Source organism: Diorhabda carinulata, chromosome 1 (genome assembly GCF_026250575.1).
Source record: "Diorhabda carinulata isolate Delta chromosome 1, icDioCari1.1, whole genome shotgun sequence".
Taxonomy (NCBI): Eukaryota; Metazoa; Arthropoda; class Insecta; order Coleoptera; family Chrysomelidae; genus Diorhabda; species Diorhabda carinulata.
In genome coordinates, this window is record NC_079460.1 from 11,301,418 (window position 1) to 11,314,304 (window position 12,887).

Genomic DNA, 12,887 nt, shown 5'->3' on the forward strand with positions numbered 1-12,887 from the left:
TGAGTATATATTGAATGTAAGATTCCGATCAGATTTTCACTTTTTCTGTCAAATATTTTTTTTATTTCAAAGTTTAAAATATTAGTGTAGTCTTCAAAAACGTCCTTTTCCTCTATTTCCTACCAGAAGTAACAATAAAATTTCAAATTAAACTGTGGTGATATCTCTCTTTGTACCTGAGGGTTAATTTTTGTTATTATTTTTGTAACTTTGTTTTATATATGTGTTGTTCACAAAATTGTTTTTTCATACTCATATTACTCTATTTTTTTTTTTCAATTTCTATTATTTCTTGAAATTATTTCGAACAAATATTGTAAATCCCTGGAAATTTATATTTTCTGTTTATTTAGGGAACACAATGTTTTTCACCTAGTTATAATTTGAAAATATAAATTTACTTTTTGAATAGCATAAGCTCCTTTTGACCCAGATTTGTTCCATTAGCATTAGCTGCGTCACTTACAACCAATACTACAGTTGAAAGTTGCAATCAAGTCGGATTTCTCAAGAGTTTCTGTTTCTTATATCTCAATTCTACTGTTTGTGTCTTCTTGAATACGCAGTTGTCCGTTTCGTTAAAAAGCTGGTGTTGTTCACTTCATCTAAGTACCTACCAGTTGTCTATGCTTCAGTTGAAGCCCAACATACTTTTCCAAATAAAAGTTTTCAGCCTGGGATCTTAAGTAGGTTAATTGCACACTCCTTAGCTTAGACCTCTTTTATATGGTTTTCATGATATATTATCTTGATTTTAAGTCTCTATCAATTGTACATGTAAAGTAAGTACATGTAAAAAAGAATTTTCAGTAATGGTTAATAAAATACATAAAATCGAGAAAGCTATCAATGATAGAAAAGTCCTAATAATTCAAGTAAAATTTATAGTTATATTTCATAAATCTTGATTCAGCTATGAATAATTTGATAGATGGCTGCAACATATTTTTGGCATATAAAAAGTGGGTAGGAATTGACAAAATTAGATAGCGTTTATATTATTTATACAGTATATCATCCCAAAACATTCACAAAAATTATCAATGGAACATACGAGTATACTCGAATACACTAGAAACCAAAAATGAACATGCTCAGACTAAAATATATCCTCATTGTACTTCTTACTTTTTACAATCTAAAAATTGCAGTGGGTAGAGAAAAAATAATTGTAACATATTATTGAATGGAATTTGGAAAGCCACTAAATTTTTCCATTAAATTATATTTAATAAAATATGTATGTGAATATGGGAATTGCTAGATTACAGTAATAGATTTTCATTACAAAACATGTTCAATTGACGAATTTCACTAAATAACACAAAAAATCACTATAAACAACGCAATGTGCTACTAACATAAAATCAATTGATTTTTGTTAACATTATTTCTGTTTATACTAGAATACATAGAACACTGAACAAAAAATCAAAAATTTATCGAACTTAAGTTTTTGGGGTACATCGAGTATGATAAAAACTTTTGTATGTATGTATGTATGTATAATATAACATGTTCCCACATGATATTTTTTTCACGCCAGGAAAATGCTAGGTTTCCATCGGGAGAACAACCCAAATCAACAAAAAAGAAGAAGATATATCTACCTACATCAATTATGATAACTGTACATATTTTTTGTGTTTCCACGGAAAGTCAAAAACAAACATCCACAATCATAATATTAATAGTAGTAAGTCAGCGTATAACTATTTAGCGCGGATGATAGATAACTCCAAGACTAAGTATGAGTTTCCTTTGGTGTCTTGAGCTTTATTGAGTATTGCTGAAGATTTGGCTCCATTTATGAAGGAGCAATTTATGCTGACAATACTCTTGGTGTCATTTTATGTCCTTTACCTAACAGTATATAACTCCCAATTTGATTACATTGAGTTTTAATATAAATTTTTTGACTCAATATATTTTATATTTATCTCAATTAGTTCTGAAATGTTAATTATAAACAAGAATAATTAATATCTGTCATTAAACATTGGGGATAGCTTTTAAGAAAATGGTAAGCTTAGAAATTATATGTGGCCATGGTACTAATATTGGGAGAGCTCGATAAAAAATTGTATCTCTTACGATAATTTACAATAACTCTATCCATCCACTATTGGACGAGCACAATATATTATTGACTAGTAAATATAAAAATATTTAAGAGAGTTTGTCGTATACAATATTGAAAAAAATAAATATCATTACTTTGATTAGGTACTCATGATTATGATAACCATAATGGATCGTATTTAGTTGAAAAAAATTGATAGATAAAATAATATCAAATAAAATGTAATGTAAGTAGTTTGTTGCATTTTATTACTGGTTGAATTAGTTTCTATGTTTTCTACAGCTTGTAAAGCAGCTTATATCAGAATATAGATTGTTATTTAGACAAAACATTATTATTTAGAACGGTAGCAGTCTGTCAAACATTGTGTCATTGTACGCAATATTGAATGAATAATTAATTATTACTCATTCATTACTTACGTTTTAATTTCATTTTTGAAGTATATTTAAAAAATGACATGTTGATGCTTCAACTACAATGTGTAACCAGAAGAAAACAGTGCAAGGGATAAAATATTTGCAAAGCTTCTCCGATTTTTTCGGTACGGGATACAGATTAATGATACTGTTCATTTGATAATAAGAAAAAAACTCTTGATGTGTCTGAGATAAGTATTACCGTACAATTGGATGCAATATGGACCTCAAACTCAAACCCCAAACTCAAACCCCAAGATACTGATAAACAGCGAAAGACCTATTAAATGTATAAACTGGGAGGATGAACAAATGAAATTGAAAGAAGCATGACAACAAAATAATCAAATAATTCGTGAACTGAAAAACGTCAATGTATTTAGATAATTTGATACATTTTGTTCATTTTCAAAATTCATCTTGACAATTTCAAAATCACATGGTGAATACGTAAGTATTCGTAAAATCATATTTCTCCACAAATCAAACGGAAATCCATAATTATCCCAAATAATTTATATATTACTATGTTTAATTTTTATATATGGAAACCACTTTCAAAAATAAATTCAATTCTCCTTGAAATAACTGACAATTATTCATTATTATAATGCTCATAATTTTACTTCTGTTCATGAGAACAGCGCATCAATACATAGAAATTAGAAATTTAGTTAACCGGGAACAATTATTCATTACGTATATATGTTCAATCTATAATATTGAGGAGTATTCGATAAAACTTTGGACTCCTATTATTAAAAGTTGTTCGTATCACAGTCCTCCCTGAGGACCAATCCTATTGGGTAGGCTGCTATCCATCCGTGATTCTCACAATTACTGAAACAATTTTCAAATGTCTCACCTGCTTCTCCTTTAGAGATGTTTTATGATTCAGGTGTTAATGCTACTTCATTTTAGTCTTAGCTTCCAAAAAGTATATACATTTTCTCGTTATAACTTTAAAACAAAGTAGATACTTTTTTCTACTGAAGATCTTTCCAAGTCCATGGTCATTCTCATAATCATGCCTGCAACTCCTGTATGAATACAGTTATTTACATAAATATACATGAGTGAATCAATTCGGTGCTTGATTAACCTCACTCTCTCCACTTCGGTGTATACAAACTCTTGGTTCTCAAATTTAACTATAGTATAAGTAGGTGCTTCCAACTTTGTGAATAAATATTTTTTGTAGCATTTACTAATTTCTGTGGTGTTTCGATAGCCTGGAAATCATCATCACTGTCTATTCTTAATAACATTTAGCGATAGGGTGATATCAAACCCAAATCAGTGGTAAATCTTTAAATTTACATTTTTTAAACATTCATATAAATTTCAAAATACACTATAGTATTGTTTTCGATTACAGGTGAAAATAGTATGTTTATCTTGTGGTAAAAATACTTCTCACCTCAGGCTCAAATTATCAGGTTTCTCATAACACTTTATTTGAGAATGTTCTGCTCTAATAATCAATTTAACTACGGAAAGTCTATCAGAAGTTTGAGGTGTCCAGCCCTTGGTTTATTTTCGCACTTCTAAGTCGTTCTAGCAATTTCCACGTCGTTCTAGCGTTTTCCACGTCGTTCTACAGTTTTTAACATCGTTTTTGTACTTTTTTAACGTCGTTTTTGTATCTTTTCAACGTCGTTTGATCCCAATTCGCCCTATTGATCACAGTTGATCCATATTCATCACGGACAAGGCCCCAAAAATGTAGGGATTTCTTGGTTGTCTAGGGTTTTTTTCTTCTTAAAACGCCAGTTAGAAGGAAAACACTTTTGTTATAGAATTTAAACAATAGAAACGCTTTACTTATGTACAATGTAAATAAGAGAACTAAGTTTGATAGTAAAAATATTCGTGTATGTGGTTTATACGTTAAATGAGCGGGAGATTGTCTTGATCACGCAGGAAGCCGTCTTAGTTGCGTAATCTTTACCGTCTACGTCTTACTCCCGACTGAATTGACTGTTATTGTGGGCTTTAGGCTGCTGAAAAGAACTCGTGTTTCGTGCGTAGGTGTAGATGGAGTAGAGCAATAATCTCGATCCTACATATATATTTCTTAAAAATTTGTTGATGTTTTATGAAGAATCGACATGAAATATTCTAACTCAATATAATTCATAACATAGAAATTGTTCCCAAGGCCTTTCTATCTTAAGTTTGCCTCTTATATCTATTGTCTCTGCAGCTCCTTTCACAATTTCAATTCATGATTTTCTTGGTTTTTTTTTCAATTTTTTCTTGCTACTTTGAATTTTTTTGGTATTCTGTTTCTGGGTATTCGACATATGTGTCCAAACTATTACAATTGTGAATCATATATCTTATTTCTAAATGGTCTTATATTCAATATCTCTCTAGATCTTCCATTTCTAGTTCTATCTTTTCTTGTATCATTTCCCATTTTCCTGTTGATTATCGTTTCCATTGCATTTACTCGGTCTACTTGATTTTGATGTAATATCCATATCTCACAGCTGTAAATATTTGAAAGCTTCAGTATTTATATTTTTATGTTTTTTCGTTCTTCTTGTTTTTCAAAGATTAATGTTCTATTGCATTAATAAGCTTCCCACTTTTTCTATTTTTTCAATTATTTGCTGCTCTAGTCTGTAATTACATTCTGTTATTACATGTAGATATTTATATCTCTCTACTTATTAAATTTGTTTTCCCTGTATTTGAATATTATATACTTTATTTTCTCTTGCTGTTATCATGACCAATTCTTCGTTGTTTGTTAGTATCATATTTCTATTACTTTTGTATATCACTTTTATCATTGTTATCGTCTTCTGATCAATATTTCAGTTTTTAACTATTATAAATATATCTTCTCTATTTATTTGATTACAGGCTTTAACCAAATCTAGAAGACATAAAGGAATTAACTTAATTTTTTTATCATTTTTTGATTTCTTACTTGATTGTCTATTCGTACCTCAATTAATTGTCTAAATATCAGTCGTTAAAGCTTCTTCCCATTCTAAAGCCACATTGTGAGTTCTTTTAAGTGTCTTTGACCTTATTTCTTATTCTTTTCTATCTAATATTGTAATCAATATTTTTACTGCTATGCTTGTTACTGTTATACCTCAGTAGTTTTTATGGTTTTCACTGTCACCACTCTCATATATAGATATCACAATTCCTGGGTTCCAATCTTCAGGTATTTTTCTTTTGCAGCATCATCTCGTTTAGTAATTCTGCCAAATCATTTATTCTTTTTTTGTCATATATTTTATCATTGCAGCATATTGTCTCTCCCTCGCAATTATCCTAGCTTATTTTCTTATCTTACTATCGTCTTATCCCCTATATCTACATAAGGAAGTAATTCAAAATATTCTCTCCATGGCCTTACAATTTTATCATCCTACGTGATTGTATTTATTTCCTTGTCTTTAAAAACATCCTATAATATTCCTTATCTCTATTATTTGTATTGATAGTTCCATAAAATAATTTTCAATTTTTTCTATAGTTTTCTGTCATTTTGTGTCTTCAGCTTATTTTACTTTTTCTGATATTTCTTCTGTGATTACTTTATATTTTTCACAATTTGCTCCATTTTCCGTATTTAAGTACCTATTTCATTCATAATTTAAATCTTTCGTTAACTTTCTTACGTCCATTCTTCCTTATATTTTTATTAGGTATTTTCGATATTCTGTCTCTTTGGCAGTTTCAAGGATACTTATTTTAAATTTCCCCCCTATTCTAGTCTCTCTTTTCTCATCTCTTTATTTAGATGATAATAAATTTTTTCCTGATATTAAGTTTGGTTGGATTTTCTTTAATTTATAGCATTTATTTATTACTGTTACATCTTCGTTTGTGTATTTTTGTTTTCAATTAGAACTCATATGCATAATCATTTTTAGTAGGTAGTTACCCCTACCAATTTCCGCTTGTCTTGCAACATATGTTACAAAATTCGGTTTCCGACCATTATTTGAGAAATAGTCAATTAATGGTTTTTCATTTCGATTGGGCTCCTTCTTGGTAAGTTTGTATTAAAATTTGTAATTGCTATTCTTATGTTCTTTTCTATTCTGTCTCCATTATTATATTCAATTTTTTCACCTTTCTTTCCCATGAATCTTTCTAATACTTCGTTGGATTTATCATTTAGGTCTCCCAAGCTTTACATTTACATAGTACATATTCCTATTCACCGAGTCTCGAAACAATAAATCAATAAGTTCCAAATTATAATCCATTACATCGTTAACGTTATAATTGTGGGATTTTTAGTTACTTCCCCGTTTTTAATACTATTTATAACTGGATAGTTATCGATATTAATTCGCCTAATACACCGAAACAACACTGATCGTATCGTCGACAAATGCTCCTAGTACAACCATTCCGTTTGAAAGCTTTGACTTGACTCCAAACAAACGAATCCCAATTAGAGGTATACTAAACAAAATTTATCAACTATATTTTCTCTCCAACTTTGGATTCAATCGAAGTCTTCATTTCCAAATTTTTTCCAATAAAAATATCTCCCCTTCTTCAGTTCATTTTTTGCCTTGTTGTTTTTATAATAATATATATAATTTGATACAATATTGAATGGTGACCGTTTTGATCTGTTATTACAAGAAACATTGGGAAATAGATATAACTGGAACTAATCACCGGACCAACTTCCGTTGAATATTAATAAAAATAACAATACCAATAAAAAATTTTATATGCACAAGAAATAGAAAATAGCTAAATGGATAATGTGGATATGATAACATAAATAAAATTTTTAATTGAATACATAGAAATTGCTCTGTGGCTCTTTCACCTTTTTACACAATATACAATCATTAATGACAAAGTAAGAGAGATAAGTGGAGTGAAAAGTGATAATCACTTAAAATACTATATTGGAATGAAATCAAATGATGGTCACTTTTGGGATTGCTGTTATATTATATTGTCAAAAAAAATCTGAAAAGGAAATATTCTCTACAAAACATCACTCCATAGAGGTGCGATGAATGATCAATGTACTGAAGTATTACCTAAGCTAGATTCATAGTATATTTGATCCTTGAAATCATGATGAGATCATTCAAAACCGAATGAAATAGGGCATTTCTTCTATTGACTTTTTGCGAATCGAACATTGTGTAATTAGCAAGATACATTTATGTTTAAAGTTGATAGTTCTCTCAATGGGCTTCTCTTGTCAAGTATCATGTATTTTCCCCATTAAAAAAAATATATATGAATTTCTCTTAACAAATTTAGTGATTGTACATAAGCTTTTCCCAAAAAATTTCACAAAAAATTATTATATGCACTAATAGTAAACGCACTGGTATTGTACGTGTATATTCATGTATATTCAATTTTACGATATTTCAATTTTACGACTTGTGTAAGTCAAAAATATTTGTAGCCGCTATTGTGTATCTCCTTGTTATTAATTTTAAACTTTTAGTTTTTTTCCTGTACTCAAAAGTTACCATTTAGGTTTACACTGTATGAAATTCATCGTTCTTTTTGAGAACAGAAAAGAGTAAAAATTACTTATGGGAAAAGCATTTTCCTACAAAATCGAAAAATGAAAATGTTCTTAATATAACGACGGAAAAAAGAGAGGAAACATCAAACAGTTTCCAAATGTTTCCACCTATACTAATTTTAATGTTAAAAATTGTATTAAAATCAAATATCCTTTAAACGCTCATAAATTGAATTAAATTCAGGGGTTGCCTATAGAATCCACAAGGACAATCTCATGATATTGCGTCATGCGGCGAATGCTTCTTCTTATCTCCTGATAATAAGATTGTCAAGAAATTTGAATTCCAAAGATGGAAAGTTTGTTCGAATTAAATAACTTAACCTAACCAGTCCCATAGAATTATTTTCTCTTTCTTGTGTTAACGAATTTCCTTTTTCTTAATAAATCTCCCATCTCCTATACTTCAATTCAAATTTTTTAGTGCAAATTATTGGAGTTATGGAGGATAGAAAATAATAAAACAAAGGGGTTAGAATAGCTCAAATCAATAAAGTAGCAAAAAATCAAAATTTGTTTTTGAAGTTTTATATTATTAAAGATGATACGATATTTGTTCGATAAATGATAAAATCCAGTAATTGCCAAAGCTGTGGAAAATATGAGAAAAATGGAAGGAAAACCAAATATTATGATGAGTAAATTTATAGCCTATGCAAAAGTGGAATTGAATAAACTAACCACGCTTATAAAATAAATGGCCTATTTTGAGATCAGTGTTTTCTCAATCACACTCACTCTCTCACTAGATTATCCCTTCTCTCTATTATTTCATTACAAAAGTCGCTCTTCTCCAAGTAATTTTTTGATTTTCTGCCTGATTTTAATATTATACTCATCAAAATTTATCGAGCATACCAACTGATACTTCCACCTAGTGAACTTGAGCGAAAATTAAGTTGTGTTCGAAATCGTGGAACATCTATCTAGATTCGTAAATCTTGTTAATTACTTAGAAAAATTCATTACTATTACTAATATGAACATTTACTGATTTGAATTGCCATTGTGAGACCGGCCTTTGAGCAATGACAATTCCTTAATGACGGTATATGTTTTCTATTAAAGTCGTGTGAATTATGAATCTGCCAAAATTGAAAGCAACTACACAAAACTGAGTGAAATAACCTAAGTGTATTCTGTGGATATCCTCCAGATTCTAAAAAAAATTGTTTCATCTTTTCATTTCCTCGGTGAAATTCCAAGAAATGGGCAGATTCAGGTCTTGGATTCGAATAAGAAAAGGGGTGATTCGTTGCTTGGAGTGGCCAGATAGATACTACGGAATCAGATCACTTCTTACCAATGAAGGAATAACTACCCTATCCCCACACTTCTTGTATGTACGATATACGCAAAATGGTTTGCTTAAATCTTCAAGGATTTGGTGAAAGGAGGAACCATATGCGAAAAGAAAGAAAATTAGTTTTCTTTGATAGTTTTTGAAGGAAGATAAATTTTGACGTTTCGACTTTTCTTTAAGTCTTTATCAAAATATGATATTGACACTGACAATTTGCTTATTTATATTGATCTATAGATCACCTTCATCATGAATATCAAAATAAGAATAGAATCAACTTAGAACTTTGATCCAATAAGAAAAATTAGTTTTTCTTGGTTCCCACATCTCAAATATATAGCAGTAATCAATTAAATTATTTGTAGTTTTATTAGAATTTACAAAATAGAACTTTAAATTCTACTTCAATTATATAGATCTTTTTTATCATAGCTTCTTCGTTCTTATGAATGTAAACCACTTCTAAAAATTCCGTTTTTCGCGTATTAGATTCCGTTTAAGGAATTTTTTAATCGTTATAATTGAATTCATGGTTTTTTGATATTTCTTGGTTCGTTAATGCAGTTCTATTTTTTATAGTATTGATGACCTCTTAGTCTATTTAAAACAGAAGAGACCCAAAATCAAGAACATTCAGATGCATTAATATATCAAAAGGTCGAAGAAATAAGAAATTGAAGAAATTATATGAATTGTAATGAAGTCTTTGCTAGATATATTATAAGCGGTTTCTCATTGGGAACGTGGCAATGAAACACCAAAGTGGTGTAGTTTTAATATATTTTTCGAGATTTCGAATACTTATGTATTCATCGTCTGGGAAATAATTAATTAAGATTTTTGGTGGTTTTGATTTGTATTAATTTTTGAAAAAAATTTAAAATTCATAGAAACATTCTATCAACGTCAATTTGAATAATGAAATTTGAATTCTACAAATTTAAAAATTCAGTCCACATTGGTGTTCCATTGCCACGTTTCCAATAAGAAGCCGCTTATATATATATATATATATATATGTATATTACATCCGTGGTTATTTTATATAATGAAATTATTGATATTTATAATGTGAATACTTCTTATTATATTAACACATACCACCTATTCATAGATTTCATTGACGTACATCCATCTCAATGACATTGAGAGATACTTAAATTTCAATTCCAAATTCATAATTATGTATTGAATAATTATATATCTTTTTGTGTTGTTTTTTGTAACAACATCAGTCAAATGTATAATTTCATCCTCTCTATTATGTATTTGTGTAATATTTCTTCAAATATCGTAGTTTACGTCTATTTCGATTATTATGTAGCTTCTCTCACCTAATTTCACATTTTAATACCCTCCAATAATCATGTATTGTTTATAAGAAGACTTTCCCATTAGACCATTATTTTAACTAATTTATGCTTAATAAACATAATTGTTTATAGAGGTATTCGATTATTTATCTTGATGTTGGCATGTTTATCTTGATTACGGTATGAGGACTCACATATTTTTTCACACAATTCTCTCTTTCAATTAATTATCTGTATAGTGAAGGTTTAAAGCTATGTTTATAAAAGTACAGTAAGGAGATAAATCCAATTATTCATACAAATTATTTAAAGTATGATTATCATAATTTTGACGTTGTAAAGTATTCACAACAACACCAAAAATAAGTTAGTTGATCTTGAATTCTGCAGGGTCTATTTCATATTTATAATTAAAATTACCGAATTACCGACAATGTTTTTCATTGAATTTGAATCCATTGAAAATTGTAGACGCAAAAGAATTCTCTAGAATTTTCTTATGAAACCATCAAGAAAGTCGATAGTTTCAAACTGAGATCTCAAAAAGAAATATACCTACACGTAATTGCCATTTAAAACTTATTCTAGTTGATAATACTTTTTAGGCTGCTTTTATTGAATTAATTAGTGACCTCAGGCTCACTGTTAAACAGAGAACCAGGTGGGATTTTTCTCACTACTACTAAAACTCCTGAGTTCCTTAATGTCCGATAATGGTGAATATATACAAGATGGTTCTAAATTATTGCGACAAAATTCAGAACGTGATTGCTCATGGGTCTTTCCTGTAACAAAATTTTCTCAGCCCACTTTTCCGAGATATCACCCTTGAAAGGTGATCACTAAAATTGAATTATTATTTTTTTTCTAGAATTTTAATAGAGCTAGAAACTTGATATCACGTAATTTCCGTGCACTCACAAAACACTAACCATGTGTATTTTTCCAGTTACATATACGGAGGTGAAATTAGAAATCTTTACTTTATATCATATCAAAACTTTTATTTAAGATGAACTCTCATGAAATAAAATTATCTAGCTCAAAATCCTTGTTTTATTAAAATATTTTTTATTGTCAAATTCGTTGGCCAAAACTAATAGCTGCAGAGAAGTAGCCTACGTCAATTGGTTGTCGTTCACGTTGAAAGATTTGAGATATATTTCTTATGGTGTCACACACGGTATTTAAATACGGTTGGGTTATGTTTCATCAAATGTTACCTAGCAATCCGACTGATTTATCCAATATTGAGTGCGACGCCTTCAAGTAGTTGTAGCCCAATTAATCTCCTACAATACCAATTCATACGTTCACTGTTCTATAATCTAATGGGGATTCTCGTCTGCCCATATGTGATATCTCGAAAAAGGGTGAGCTGAGGAAGCTTTGTTATAAGACTCAACTCAATTTCCTACGAGAAATTACGTCCTGAATTTTGTCGCATGAATTTAGAAACACCCTGCGTATTGAATATAGTTGCGCAGTGAAATAGTTTACATCTCACTGTTGTCATATCGGGATTCAGTTAATAATTAAAATTTCAATAGTTCCAATATTTTTCTATTACAGTGGAATTAATATCTTAGTTATTTATTCTATCTCTTTTTTTGGTAGTACGTACTCACTATATGTTGTGTTTTAGTTCTCGAATATTCTGAGCCATTCGATAGTTTCAAATTGTTCAATCATAGAATCATGATAGGTTTGACCAACTATGATCCTGGGGAAATTACGCGGTTTTGCATACACAAACGTCCCAGTAGTTTGATATTACATGCTAAGCTAAAAGATCGAAGATAATTAAATTACGATGAAACAGAGAAATTATTTATTGTCAAAAAATTGTTATAATTTGTAGAGAAAAGCTTGTAGAAACTGAAAAGCAAATATAAAAATAACCAAATAAAGATAAACACATAAAATAAAATTTCAATATACAGAATAAAACTAAATTATAGATAACAATTAGTAAATAAGTCGTATATAAGTCCATAGCAAAAATTCAAGCAGTATGCAGCATGTTAGGAATGAAATATTATAATTATTAGAATAGGAGTCGCAAAATACAGTTCAAAGTTTATATCTTTTACTGTTATGCTCCACAATAAATAATACTGAAATATGTAAGTGAAGTGTTCGACTTAGTCTGACATCTATTGATTTATTGAGAAAAAGAGAGAAACGTTGGGTGCCAATCATGTCATACACGATATAAATA

General features: G+C 29.3%; 1 protein-coding gene across 7 annotated transcripts in view; it reads right to left on the minus strand.

Moving 5' to 3' along the window:
- Positions 1-12,887, minus strand: part of LOC130894048 (agrin-like) — a 451,778-nt gene that overhangs the window by 227,413 nt on the left and 211,478 nt on the right. The window lies entirely within an intron of this gene.